We start from the raw sequence: 15,929 nt of genomic DNA on the forward strand, positions 1-15,929 counted from the left end.
TTCTGTATGGGTAGTTCTTTCTTTTGTTATGCATATTCCTTGTCATCTGGTCATCCTCGTCTATGTCACTCTTACTACGTAATAGTTGCTTCTGTTTAGAACGTCATTCTCGTCTGGATCACGAGAGTCTGAGCGCTGCAGATGGGTGCGTTTTAGTGGTGTAGCAAGACTTCTTATGAACTATCATGTCTTGTTGTTTATGTCAGTAGTAGTCACTAGTCAGTGTTTGAATGTTGTATATATCGTTGTTTCAAACTGTTTATTGTCTCAAACTATAGGTGGGCTAAATGAGGGCATCACCATTCTCCAGTGTTCAGAGTATATCTCCTTTTTTCAAGTTATATAATTTGAGCTCAGTGTCTTTTTGATGATGTACACTTGTTTGGGCCAGTGAGGTGTCGTTGAATATGGGCCGAGTAGTAACGCAATGCCAAACAGGTAAATTATGACTCTCAGGCCGGGCTCTCAAAAGATCCTGAAAAAAAGGTCGGGCTCTCCAAAAAAGAAAGAATAAGGACTCTTAGGCCGACATGTGGGTGTCACCGGTGTTTTTGTGCGCTTGCACGCCGAGAGCATATTGACGCGTGCTCAAAATTCATGCTACCTTTTCATCCCCAGTCTCCTGCCCCTCCCCAACCTCTGGAATCTCGATTCCTACTTCAGTTCCCCCAAATCCCCCTACTGTACTCCCTGTACTCAAGCGCCCTATCATGTCGCCGTTTAACGCGGATCTCCAAGCCGGAGATCCTGAGGTCCGTCCTGCCTTCGGTCGTTGTGTGCTATCGCTCAACAATGGCATGGCGGCGCTTGACGACCAGTTTGCCGGCAAAGTGCTGATGGTAACCATCAACGGCGACCGGCCTCCCGTCTCGCCGGACGACCTTGTCAAAGCTCTTGGCATTGCACACGGCATCCAAATAAGTGACTTGCTCGTCGAAGTCTGTCCGCCACCGGATGATTTCTTCGTCAGGTTCCGCACAACTTTCTATTGCAGTCATGTGTTCGAATCTTCCCGGTGTTTGTTCTGCGATGGCGCGCTGGTGAGCTTTGATCGGTGGCACCCAGGATGGGGCTCGGTGCCCTCTGAGCTTGAGTTTTTAACAAAGCTTATCTTCCACGGCATGCCTCGACGTGCTTGGAAAAACGAGTCCATGAACGAGCTTCTCAACGACCTTGGAGGTGAGCTCGTAAGTATGTTTGTTCCTCTAGACAGCTGGGCTCTGACGGTTATGGCATGGATGAAGAATCCATCCACCATACCGAAGGTGATTGGTGTTGAGATACCGGTGCAGGAACCGGGGTTGTACTATTCGTCGCCACCAAGGCCGCCGTGGACCACGTTAGGGATGTACCTGTATCGAGTGTTCGTGCATGTCGAAGAAGTGGTCAATCCATCAATCGAAGTCCTGCCGCGGCCGCTGGTGCCAGGGTCCGTCGACGACGTCCATTACAGGAGTCAACGTCAGACTTTCCCCGTGTTGCTCGGAACGATGGATGGCACAGGGCCTACTCCATCACGCGGCGGAGGCCACTGCTTCTTTGGGAGAAGAGGCAGGCTGGCTGCCTGGATGTGCTCTAATTTGAGGTAACAACTGAATCTTGTCAGATACTAGTTAAATCCGAGCTATGGGTGTGAAGCACTGATATGCCAGTACATTTGATTGTGACCTGTTCTAATTTTGTACCTGAACTTTTTTTAGAAAGGGTTGTACGTCAAATTAATGTGCTAGCAGAACTTATTGTGTTGTTTGTCTGTTTTCTGTGCACAACATTCAAGATATTTCCCCGTCATTGGTAAAGACGATGAACCGTTATGTAGACTTCGTTGGTTTCAACATAGCCCTTCCCGTAGTGATCCACTGCTTCCATCCTGATTGTGCCGCCTGCGTGAAATTTTTGTATGATTGTGTCAACTATATAAGTTTTTACTGAGCATCAGCAATGCATATGGCTGAAAGATGTATTTAAAAGCATCGACCAATGGGGCTCTCTCTCTCTATCTCTCTCTCTCTCTCACACACACACACGCAAACACACATGCACGCACACGCATAAGTGGGACCCGTTGAATTATTTATTTGCTCGTGACGGCTTTTAATTAGGTTCCACTGTAATCTAACTTTTTTCTTAAGTTATTAATTGAGCTCAGTGACTTCAAAAAGTTGTACAGAAGCCTTGTTTGGGCCTTTCCGGCGTCGCTGAATGTGGGCTGAGTAACCATGTTAGGTTGTACTGTACTACACAGGCCTTTTTTTCAACATCAGCAATGCAACTGGGCCGACAGTTGTACACAATATCCGGGTCAACTTGTTATTCTCCACCCTGCTGGGCTGCAAACTTTCCTAGGAGGTATGCATTAGGCTTAACAAGAAAATGAACTTTAAGAAATAATAAATGGGATGTAATTATAATAACTGGACAGTTACTATGCACCAAACACGTAATTAGTTTGAGAAATATATTATTTTTGGAATTTGAAAATTTTAATTTCATTACTTGTTGCGCGCGCAATATTTCGTTGGATTTTAACGTAATACAACTTTATTTTGAAATTATATTTAACCTGACTAGAAATTTCGGATAAAAATATTTCCGATCCCATGAAAATGTGGGCATTTTTTTGAATTCTGTTTTGAGCAGTTGTTTGAAATTATTAATCATTGTCCTAGCTCGAAGTTGGGCTGTACTTTTAACAAACTGTAAATGGGTGTAGTAAATTCCATTAGAATTAAAAAAATGGGTTGTACATTCTTACAAATCGCAAATGGGCTATTGTTCTCTGCCAAATCCGAGCTGTGGGCCTACTAAGTTGACGCGTACCAAGGGCTTTGTGAACTTAGTCAATATAAACGATTCTAGCTGAAGTGATCGTACGATGTCCATCCAACGGTCGTAGTGCTTCTTCAACCTCTAGTCTTCTTGCTCCAGCCGCCCAAAGCAGCGCCGGTCGTGTCGCGTACTCCTGCCTCCCGTGGTCGGCTATGATGCCGCGGAGGCCTCACCGCCCCGTACTACTCCCACCGCTGGCCAGGCCATCCCTCTACTCACCCACACCCCCTGTTATTCTGCGGCGACGGCAGCCTCACACCGCAGTCGAACCAGTGAACCCTCGTACTCCTCTCCGCGCGGGCTTCCACTGCTGCGTCTTCCCCGGCTCCACATCGTCCCCTTCCTAGGCCTCGCCGTCGTCCAGACCACCGCCCTGGTGCTCTCGGCGCGGCGTGGTCAACGACCGACTTCCATCGGAAGAGTACTATACGTGGAGAGGCTGACAGCTGGGTCCAGGCGGCCGCAAGGAAGTGCCTCCTTATTACGCGCAAAATAATTATTCCTCCACCTGACAGCAGGGACCCACCGGACGGGCCACCTTATTTCGCGAAAAAAACGTTTCCCGCCTAACTCCTGGGACCCATCGGACGGGCCAGCGTATTTTGCGAAAAAACGTTCCCCTCGTTGTCAGCTCAGACCCACCGGAAGTGCCTCCTTATTATGCACAAAAAAATGAATACTCCCCCTGCTAGCTAGGACCCACCATGGTGGGAGGCTGACTTGTGGGCCTACTAAGTTGACTAGGACGGAGGCCTTTGTCAACTTTAGTTAATATGAACGATTCTAGCTCCAGTGACCGTACGATGTCCATCCAACGGCCGTAGTGCTTCTTCAACCTCTGGTCTTCTTGCTCCAGCCGCCCAAAGCAGCGCCGGTCGTGCCGCATGCTCCTGCCTCCCGTGGCCGGGTGTGCTGCAGCGGAGGCCTCACCGCCCCCTACTATTCCCACCGCTGGCCAGGCCCTGCGGCGACGGCAGCCTCACACCGTCTACTGTTCATGCAGCCCTCCACACCACGGGGTCCTGTTCAACCACCCCTCCACGGGCACCCCTCCACCGTCTACTGTTCATCGAGCGCTCCGCCACACCAGGGGGTCCTGTTCATCCAGAGGCAACGCCACCGCACACTGTTCATCCAATCCCGCTCCCCCGCAACACTCACTGTTCATCACATCGATCGGCTTCAGTTAGCAGCAGTAGCGAAGGAATCGCTCGATCGGGTTCAATTAACAGCCATCGATCGATCGCTCGGGTTCAGTAATGCGTAGCCTGCAGTGCAAACGCTCGGGTTCAGTTAGAGCCCAACGCCTCGCTCGGGTTCAGTTAGAGCCAACGGCTCGCACAAACGCGCGTACGTGTGCAAGCGAAACGCGCATCGCTTGGCCCTCGACCTCCCACCATAACCGGGAACTCCCCGAAATTTTCCTCCCCCTCGCTTCTACCACGGTTTTTTCCGTCATGGACGACCCAAAGAATGTCATGCAGCTGCGTCTCCGGCCCGCCCAGGACAAAAAGCCCATTTTCTGTCATCATTTTTTGTCATAGAAGTAGGAGCCAACCACATCTATGATGATACCGGGTTTTGTCACAATTATCGTCATAGAAGTGTCATATGTATGACAGGAAAAAAAATTCGTTCGGCCCAAAATGTCACGGATGTGTCTTTTCTTTGTAGTGAATGCTACTATCCTTTTACCACACTTGTGCTTCAAAGTAGCACCGTGATCTTCATGATAAAGAGTCTCCTATGATATCACTTTCATATACTAGTGGGAAATTTTTCATTATAGAACTTGGATTGTATATTCCAATGACGGGCTTCCTCAAAATGCCCTAGGTCTTCGTGAGTAAGCGAGTTGGATGCACACCCACTTAGTTCCTTTTGTTGAGCTTTCATATACTTATAGATCTAGTGCATCCGTTGCATGGCAATCCCTATTCACTCACATTGATATCTATTGATGGGCATCTCCATAGCCCGTTGATACGCCTAGTAGATGTGAGACTATCTTCTCCTTTTTTGTCTTCTCCACAACCACCATTCTATTCCACATATAGTGTTATGTCCATGGCTCACACTCATGTATTGCGTGAAGATTGAAAAAGTTTGAGAACACTAAAAGTATGAAACAATTGCTTGGCTTGTCATCGGGGTTCTGCATGATTTAAATATTTTGTGTGGTGAAGATAGAGCATAGCCAGACTATATGATTTTGTAGGGATAACTTTCTTTGGCCATGTTATTTTGAGAAGACATAATTGCTTAGTTAGTCTGCTTGAAGTATTATTATTTTTATGTCAATATTAACTTTTGTCTTGAATCTTTTGGATCTGAATATTCATACCACAATTAAGAGAATTACATTGAAATTATGCCAAGTACCATTCCACATCAAAAATTCTGTTTTTATAATTTACCTACTCGAGGGCGAGCAGGAATTAAGCTTAGGGATGCTTGATACGTCTCCAACGTATCTATAATTTTTGATTGTTCCATGCTATATTATATTCTATTTTGGACATTGATGGGCTTTATTATACACTTTTATATTATTTTTGGGACTAACCTATTAATCGAAGGCCCAGCCCAGAATTGTTGTTTTTGCCTATTTTAGAGTTTCACAGAAAAAGAATATCAAACGGAGTCCAAACGGAATGAAACCTTCGGGAACATGATTTTTGGAATGAACGTGATCCAGAGGACTTGGACCCTACGTCAAGACATCAACCAGGAGGGCACGAGATAGGGGGCGTGCCTACCCCCCAGGGCGCGCCCTCCACCCTCGTGGGCCCCATGTTGCTCCACTGACGTACTTCTTCCTCCTATATATACCTACGTACCCCCAAACTACCAGATACGGAGCCAAAAACCTAATTCCACCGCCGCAACCTTCTGTACCCGTGAGATCCCATCTTGGGGCCTTTTCCGGAGCTCCGCCGGAGGGGGCATCGATCACGGAGGGCTTCTACATCAACACCATAGCCTCTCCGATGATGTGTGAGTAGTTTACCACAGACCTTCGAGTCCATAATTATTAGCTAGATGGCTTCTTCTCTCTTTTTGGATCTCAATACAATGTTCCCCCCCTCTCTTGTGGAGATCTATTCGATGTAATCTTCTTTTGTTGTGTGTTTGTCGAGACCGATGAATTGTGGGTTTATGATCAAGTTTATCTATGAACAATATTTGAATCTTCTCTGAATACTTTTATGTATGATTGGTTATCTTTGCAAGTCTCTTCGATTTATCAGTTTGGTTTGGCCTACTAGATTGATCTTTCTTGCAATGGGAGAAGTGCTTAGCTTTGGGTTCAATCTTGCGGTGTCCTTTCCCAGTGACAGTAGGGGCAGCAAGGCATGTATTGTATTATTGCCATCGAGGATAACAAGATGGGGTTTATATCATATTATAGCGGTCGATGAGTGGAGTAATAGTAGTAGATGCAGGCAGGAGTCGGTCTACTTGTCTCGGACGTGATGCCTATATACATTATCATACCTAGATATTCTCATAACTATGCTCAATTCTGTCAATTGCTCAACAGTAATTTGTTCACCCACCGTAATACTTGTGCTCATGAGAGAAGCCACTAGTGAAACCTATGGCCCCGGGTCTATTTTCCATCATATTTAATCTCCCGACAACATGCTATTTCTGGCGCCGTTTTTATTTTGTTTTCTTTACTTTGCATCTTTATCATAAAAATACCAAAAATATTATCGTATCATATCTATCAGATCTCACTCTCGTAAGTGACTATGAAGGGATTGAAAACCCCTTTATTGTGTTGGTTGCGAGGATTTATTTGTTTGTGTAGGTGCGAGGGACTCGTGCGTGGCCTCCTACTGGATTGATACCTTGGTTCTCAAAAACTGAGGGAAATACTTACGCCACTTTGCTGCATCACCCTTTCCTCTGCAAGGGAAAACCAACACAGTGCTCAAGAGGTAGCATCATTGTCACCCGCATCCCGTTTCAGCGGATATTGCATAACCCAGACGCAACCGGGAGGATTGTGGAGTGGGCCTTGGAGCTGTCGAGCTTTGGTCTGAAGTTTGAAAGTACTTCGATGATCCAGAGCAGAGTCTTGGCGGAGTTCATTGCGGAATGGACTTCAACGCCTGATGAAGAAATCCAGGAGACCACTCTCCGCGGCAAGGAAGCAAGTCGCAACTGGATCATGTACTTTGACGAGGCTTTCCTGCTACAAGGTGCCGGTGCTGGTGTGCTGCTCATCGCACCCACCGGAGAGCACCTCAAGTATGTAATCTAGATGCACTTTCCCAGGGAGATGTCCACAAACAACACTGCTGAATACGAGGGGTTGCTTGCCGGCCTCAGGATCGCAGCAGACCTCAGGGTTAAGAAGCTCATCGTCAGGGCTGATTCACAACTTGTCGTCAAGCAAGTCAACAAAGATTATCAGAGCCCGTTTATGGAGGCCTATGTAGATGAGGTGAGGAAGTTGGAAGAGCGCTTTGACGGTATACAAGCAGAGCACGTTCCCCGAGCGGAGAACGACATCACCGATTACCTGTCGAAGCGCGCTGCCTTCAAACTGCCTGTGGAACCAGGTACTTTTGTGCTTCGGTAAACTCAGCCATCCGTTGAACCATCAACAAAGCAGAACAAGCGGAGGAAATCATGCCCCCGAGTGTACTTTCCCGCCGAGCTCCCAGGAGCTGCCGGCAAGGATTCTGCCGTGGATACTGAGCCTGCCATGGGGCAAACGACTCGGGTAGGGCGTTGAGCCCTAGCCATAGAGACAGTTGCTCCCATGGCGAAGGAAATGCCTTTAGTCCTTGCCGTCGAGGCCCAGGCTCCAGCATGGGCACAGCATAGCGTCCGGTTCCTCCAGACAGGGGAACTTCCTGAGGAGCAGGAAGAAACGGAGAAAGTAGCCCGTCGGTCTGCCATGTATTAGTTCGTCAACGACGTCCTATGCAGAAAAAGACCGAACGATGTGAAATTGAAGTGCATTCCTCGGGAGGAAGGACAGGTGCTGTTGGCAGAGATACATGGAGGCTTATGTGGCTCCCACATAGGGTCGAGGGCCCTTGCCAACAAGGCATTCCGGCAAGGTTTCTTCTGGCCCACTTCCCTCCAGGATGCAACGGCACTAATTACCAGGTGTGAAGCGTACCAGTTCCATTCGAAGAAGCTTCATCAACCAGCTCAAGCCCTTCAAACAATTCTTCTCTCCTGGCCATTTTCGGTCTGGGGGCTCGACATACTGTGCCCTTTCCCCCGCGCTGCCGGGGGCTTTGAGTACTTGTACATTGCAATCGACAAGTTCACAAAGTGGCCGGAGGTGGAGGCAGTGAGGAAGGTGACAACACAGTCAGCCATCAAGTTCTTCAAGGGGCAAGTCCGCCGTTTTGGTGTGCCAAACAGAGTCATCACCGACAATGGCACACAGTTCACAAGCCACACCATCATGCAATACCTCTAGGACCTCGGCAGCAAGGTCTGTATCGTTTCCGTGGCACACCCACGGAGCAATGGCCAGGCAGAGAGGGCAAATGCTGAAGTACTGCGGGGCCTGAGATCAAAGACTTTTGAAAAACTGCACAAGAGCAGAAGGCGCTGGATTGATGAGTTGCCGGTGGTTCTTTGGTCAATCAGAACAACACCAAATCGAGCCACCGGCCAAACACCCTTTGCCCTGGTATACGGGGCAGAAGAATTTCTCCCCACGGAACTCACATATGGGTCACCTCGAGTGCTCGCTTATGATGAGTTTGAGCAAGAGCAATTGCGGCAGGATGACACAATGCTCCTCGAGGAAGATCGTCTCCGGGCGGCTGTGAGAGCAGCGCGCTACCAGCAAGCCTTGCGCCGCTACCATAGCCGCAAGTTTCATGCCCGAAGCTTTGAGGAAGGCGACCTTGTTCTTCGGCGCGTTCAGTCGGCCAAGAATTCCAACAAGTTGACGCCGAAGTGGGAAGGCCCTTATCGGGTAATACAAGTCACCAGGCCTGGCGTAGTCCGCCTGGAGATCGAAGATGCTATTCCAGTGAGCAACTCCTGGAACATCGAACATCTTCGTAAGTTTTACCCATAAGGCGCGGTTGCCGGGCCCCCCTGCAAACCACCTTTTGTACAAGCCTTGTCGACAAGGCATGTAACCCTCTGTACAAAGCCAGACTCAGATCCTGAGCATAAATAAATGAAGCGCTGGCACCCTAAGTTTTAGCATGCATGCTAGGTCAGGTCTCTCCCTCAGTTTGGGTTGATAGTGCTTAGCGGTGACTAACCCCTATCATAGAGGTCGAGTGTGCGTCTCTCTGTTCCTTTCCGTCCTCTTTGGTTCGCAGGGTACATGCACATTTCTGCTGAGCTGTTTGGAAGGAAGAGAACAAGTTGACATTCCGGCCCCGGCAAGCCTAGGTTGCCGGGGGCTGCAGACGTAAGAATCCAACCACGACAAGCCAAGGCTGTCGGGGGCTGTGGATCCAGATAAGTCTTTCATCCCCAATTGTACATTTCCATATGAAGTTAGGATGTGTGAAACCTCATTTTATTCCTAGGTCGTCATGCTCCCCCTTTGTTCTGTACCCAGAAACTATTCCCTGGGTTGGAACTGGGTCAAAGTCGCGGTGACAAGGAAATAAACGAAGGGCCTAACTCTAATTCACCCCTGCCTCCGCCAAGAGCGTGAGAATGGTCGAACGAAGTAAGGGGACAGCAAGGCCTATTCCCGGGCAACAATGTTTATCTTAAAAATAACAAGGATTCACCCCTTGGCATGGGCCTCGGTCACGCACAAAGAACCCGACAAGCACCCTTTTTGTTAAAAACGTCCCATACAGGTACAGTTCATATGGGGTGAAAAACATGAGCAAGGGGATTACAAGTTTTAAAATCTAACAAGTGCCCGCAGGCTTACAAACTAAAAAGAGATATGATGCCCGTAACCCCTTTCTTGTCCCTCTCCTCAGAAGATGGAACAAGGTAGCAAGAGGGCAAAAAGAGCGCCTAGGCGAGGTACGAGCAGAAGAAGACACCAGGAGAGCATCCCGATGCCGGGAGAGGAGCCGGAAGATAAGGCAGCGGGCCGACAATACGCAATGAAGGCGTCAGTGCCCGCGTACTCCGACTTGACAGTCACCTTCTTCGTCTTCTCCAGCCCTCCTACGCCAGCCGCCCAAGGAGGCGGCGGGGAACGCGCTGATGGGGAGCTTGACAAGGAAGGCACTCGGAAGGGCGCATGGCCGAGGAAGGGACGACGCAGTCAGTTGGATTTGAGGTCGGCTTCGCCCCGCTCGACGTCCTCGTCTTCGTTGTCGCTGTCCTCCTCGTCACTCCCACTCGAGGAAGAATCTTCATCATCAGAGGAGCTCTCCGTGCAACACTTTAGGCGAGTTCCAAGGTCCCCAAAGACCTCGACGGAGAGCAGGCTACTACCTCTTGAGCATTGCGTTGGTTTTCCCTTGAAGAGGAAAGGGTGATGCAGCAAAGTAGCGTAAGTATTTCCCTCAGTTTTTGAGAACCAAGGTATCAATCCAGTAAGAGTCCACGCACGAGTCCCTCGCACCTACACAAACAAATAAATCCTCGCAACCAACGCAATAAAGGGGTTGTCAATCCCTTCACGGTCACTTACGAGAGTGAGATCTGATAGATATGATAAGACAATATTTTTGGTATTTTTATGATAAAGATGCAAAGTAAAGAAAGTAAAATAAAAACGACGCCTGAAATAGCTTGTTGTCGGGAGATTAATATGATGGAAAATAGACCCGGGGGCCAAAGATTTCACTAGTGGCTTCTCTCAAGAACATAAGTATTACGGTGGGTGAACAAATTACTGTTGAGCAATTGACAGAATTGAGCATAGTTATGAGAATATCTAGGTATGATCATGTATATAGGCATCATGTCCGAGACAAGTAGACCGACTCCTGCCTGCATCTACTACTATTACTCCACACATCGACCGCTATCCAGCATGCATCTAGAGTATTAAGTTCATAAGAACAGAGTAACGCTTTAAGCAAGATGACATGATGTAGAGGGATAAACTCATGCAATATGATATAAACCCCATCTTGTTATCCTCGATGGCAACAATACAATACGTGCCTTGCTGCCCCTACTGTCACTGGGAAAGGACACCGCAAGATTGAACCCAAAGCTAAGCACTTCTCCCATTGCAAGAAAGATCAATCTAGTAGGCCAAACCAAACTGATAATTCAAAGAGACTTGCAAAGATAACCAATCATACATAAAAGAATTCAGAGAAGAATCAAATATTATTCATAGATAAACGATCATAAACCCATAATTCATCGGTCTCAACAAACACACCGCAAAAGAAGATTACATCGAATAGATCTCCACGAGAGAGGGGGAGAACATTGTATTGAGATCCAAAAAGAGAGAAGAAGCCATCTAGCTAATAACTATGGACCCGAAGGTCTGAAGTAAACTACTCACACATCATCGGAGAGGCTATGGTGTTGATGTAGAAGGCCTCCGTGATCGATGCCCCCTCCGGCGGAGCTCCAGAACAGGCCCCAAGATGGGATCTTACGGGTACAGAAGGTTGCGTCAGTGGAATTAGGTTTTTGGCTCCGTATTTGGTAGTTTGGGGGTACGTAGGTATATATAGGAGGAAGAAGTACGTCGGTGGAGCAACATGGGCCCCACGAGGGTGGAGGGCGCGCCCTTGGGGGGGGGGTAGGACTGCCCCCTACCTCATGCCTTCCTGATTGCTTTCTTGACATAGGGTCCAAGTCCTCTGGATCACGTTCGTTCCGAAAATCACGTTCCCGAAGGTTTCATTCCGTTTGGACTCCGTTTGATATTCTTTTTCTGTGAAACTCTGAAATAGGCAAAAACAACAATTCTGGGATGGGCCTCCGTTTAATAGGTTAGTCCCAAAAATAATATAGAAGTGTATAATAAAGCTCAATAATGTCCAAAACAAAATATAATATATCATGGAATCAATCAAAAATTATAGATACGTTGGAGACGTATCAAGCATCCCCAAGCTTAATTCCTGCTCGTCCTCGAGTAAGTAAATGATAAAAACAGAATTTTTTATGTGGAATGCTACTTGGCATAATTTCAATATAATTCTCCTTATTGTGGCATGAATGTTCAGATTTGATATGATTCAAGATAAAAGTTTAATGTTGACATAAAAACAATAATGCTTCTTGCGTACTAACTAAGCAATTATGTCTTATCAAAATAACATAGCCAAAGCAAGTTATCCCTACAAAATCATATAGTCTGGCTATGCTCCATATTCCCCACACAAAATATTCATATCATGTACGACACTGGTTTTAGCCAAGCAATTGGTTCGTACTTTTAATGCGCTTCAGCCTTTTCAACTCTTACGCAATACATGAGCGCAGGCCATGGATATAGCACTATGGTGGAATAAGGTATAATGGTAGGGGTTATGTGGGAAGACAAACAAGGAGAAAGTCTCACATCAACGAGGCTAATCAATGGGCTATGGAGATGCCCATCAATTGATGTTAATGTGAGGAGTAGGGATTGCCATGCAACGGATGCACTAGAGCTATAAGTGTATGAAAGCTCAAAAAGAAACTAAGTGGGTGTGCATCCAACTTGCTTGCTCATGAAGACCTCGGGCATTTGAGGAAGCCCATCATTGGAATATGCAAGCCAAGTTCTATGATGAAATTTCCCACTAGTATATGAAAGTGACAAAATGAGAGACTCTCTATTATGAAGATCACGGTGCTACTTTGAAGCACAAGTGTGGTAAAAGGATAGTATCATTGTCCCTTCTCTCCTTTTCTCTCAATTTTTTATTTGGGCCTTTTCTCTCTTTTTTATGGCCTCTTTTTTTCTCTTTTTTATTTAGTCCGGAGTCTCATCCCAACTTGTGGGGGAATTATAGTCTCCATCATCCTTTCCTCACTTGGGACAATGCTCTAATAATGATGATCATCACACTTTTATTTACTTACAAGTCATGAATTACAACTCAATACTTAGAACAAAATTTGACTCTATATGAATGCCTCCGGCGGTGTACCGGGATATGCAATGAATCAAGAGCGACATGTATGAAAGAATTATGAATGGTGGCTTTGCCACAAATACAGTGTCAACTACATGATCATGCAAAGCAATATGACAATAATGGAGCGTGTCATGATAAATGAAACGGTGGAAAGTTGCATGGCAATATTATCTTGGAATGGCTATGGAAATGCCATGATAGGTAGGTATGGTGGATGTTTTGAGGAAGATATAAGGAGGTTTATGTGTGATAGAGCGCATCATATCATGGTGTCGGTGTACAAAAGAAGGGCCACGCTATTGTACCCCTTTACCTGTGCACGGGCAGCCGGAGTCGCGCCCACGGCCACATCAAGTAGAACAGGGGAGGTGAGCCAAGGTAAGACCGAAGCCCAAGATAACCAGAGCAACGCCAAGGCCAAGACCACAAAGGGCAGAGGGACGAAGCAGGTTCCCCCGGCAAGACCCTTGCCGGGGCAGCCTCAGCAGCCCAGGCAAGACCCTTGTCGGGGCAGCTCGCCCCACACCAATAGAGCGAGCCACCCTTGAGCCCACGGTCTCCAACATCACGTTGGGCCAGGGCTCGAGAGGCACCTCCATGGTGGCATGCAGATCTTTGTGAAGACAAGGAACACTCAAGATCAGATGAGGATTAGAAGACGACGATCCTCGGCACGATCCTTGCCGAGGAAGGCCACCAGACCCCCGGCAAGGTCCTTGCCGGGGATGACAGCATGCCACGGCAAGACCCTTGTCGGGCCACCCGGCAAGGCCCTCACCAAGGACGCCAGCAGGGCCACTACCAGGCCCGCACGAACCAAGTCTCTACCACCGTTCACATGCAGCTGCCAGCCCAACCAGCTGGGCGGGCACCTGCGTGGCAACATGCAGCTCCCAGGCCAACTCATCAAGCGCCTGCGTGGCGGCATACAGATCTTCGTGGAGGCTCCACCACCACGCCACCTCAGCTGCCTGCCTGCCTACGTGATGCCGCATGCGTCGCTAGCCAGGGCGCGTGTCAAAGCAAGGAGGAGCAGCGACGGACGGGACGGGCCTCGCCCCCGTCCCCGATAAAGCAAGGGGATACCTAAGCTACTCATTAAATGTGTCTTGTCCTGTAATACGAGTGATAAGCTCATAGCACTATGCGCCTTTCCACCTCCTGTGTGCCACTGTGGAAGCCCCTTTCGACTATAAAAGGAGGCTCATGGCATACTAGAGGAGGATTCGGCTCTTTCGAACTACACACTCACCACAGCTAGTTCGAGAGCTCAAGAACTCTCTGAAATACATCCACCAAAGCAGGACTAGGGTTTTACGCATCCTCACGGCCCGAACCTGGGTCAACGATCCTCGTTCTAGTTACTAATCCTGCTCTTCTTGCTACCCCATGCCCCGGCAACCGTAGTAGGGATTCTTGTGATCCCATAGGTGTCGTTCCACACCGACATCTTTGGCGCGCCAGGTAGGGGGCACAATTGTGAGAATCTGGTCTAGTAGCTAGCCTAGCAGTTCTTCATCGCCATTGCTCCCAAGAAGAAGACGGCCACGGCGATCGGCTCGCTGGGATCCGAATGGCCCTTGCCGGTGCGGGCGAGCAGTGGGCCAGTCGCGGACAGGACCCGGGCCGCGGTCCGTGAACACCAGCATTGCCCTGGCAGTCAGAGCCTAGCGAGCGGCGTCGTTCGCGCGCCAGACGACCGGTCGCACGTCACCGGATCCAAAGACAGAGCTGGACCCCCCGCAGGCGGCGCAGGGCCCTCGAGGAGTGTCATTGTGCCACCCCCGGGCAGTGCAGACACCTCCAAGACGCCCACGCCAGCGACCACTGTGCGCTCTTCCCATGGTGTGCGCGACGAGCAGCGTCACCACGCCGGTGACCCTGGGCACCGTCGTGGGAAGAGCCCTGTGCGTCGTTGATACGTCTCCAATGTATATATAATTTTTGATTGCTCCATGCTATATTATCTACTGTTTTGGACAATATTGGGCTTTATTATCCACTTTTATATTATTTTTGGACTAACCTATTAACCGGAGGCCCAGCCCAGAATTGCTTTTTTTTGCCTATTTTAGAGTTTCGCAGAAAAGGAATATCAAACGGACTGAAACCTTCGGGAACGTGATTTTCTCACCGAACATGATCCAGGAGACTTAGGACCCTACGTCAAGAAACAAAAGAGGAGGCCACAAGGTAGGGGGGGGGGCGCCCACCCCCCCAGGGCGCGCCCTCCACCCTCGTGGGCCCCCTGTTGCTCCACAGACGTACTCCTTCCTCCTATATATACCTATGTACCCCCAAACGATAAGATACGGAGCCAAAAACCTAATTCCACTGCTGCAATCTTCTATACCCACGAGATCCCATCTTGGGGCCTGTTACGGAGCTCCGCCGGAGGGGGCATCCATCACAAAGGGCTTCGACATCATCACCATAGCCTCTCCGATGAAGTGTGAGTAGTTTACTTCAAACCTTCGGGTCCATAGTTAGTAGCTAGATGGCTTATTCTCTCTTTTCGGATCTCAATACAATGTTCTCCCCCTCTCTCATGGAGATCTATTCGATGTAATCTTCTTTTTGCGGTGTGTTTGTTGAGACCGATGAATTGTGGGTTTATGATCAAGATTATCTATGAACAATATTTGAATCTTCTCTGTATTCTTTTATGTATGATTGGTTATCTTTGCAAGTCTCTTCGAATTATCTGTTTGGTTTGGCCTACTAGATTGGTTTTTCTTGCAATGGGAGAAGTGCTTAGCTTTGGGCTCAATCTTGCGGTGTCCTTTCCCAGTGACAGTAGGGGCAGCAAGGCACATATTGTATTGTTGCCATCAAGGATAAGACGATGGGGTTTTTATCATATTGCATGAATTTATCCCTCTACATCATGTCATCTTGCTTAATTCGTTACTCTGTTTTTATGAACTTAATACTCTAGATGCATGCTGGATAGCGGTCGATGAGTGGAGTAATAGTAGTAGATGCAGGCAGGAGCCGGTCTACTTGTCTCGGACGTGATTCCTATATACATGATCATACCTAGATATTCTCATAACTATGCTCAATTCTGTCAATTGCTCAACTGTA

This window comes from Triticum urartu, chromosome 3, assembly GCF_003073215.2.
Source record: "Triticum urartu cultivar G1812 chromosome 3, Tu2.1, whole genome shotgun sequence".
In the NCBI taxonomy this organism is placed as follows: Eukaryota; Viridiplantae; Streptophyta; class Magnoliopsida; order Poales; family Poaceae; genus Triticum; species Triticum urartu.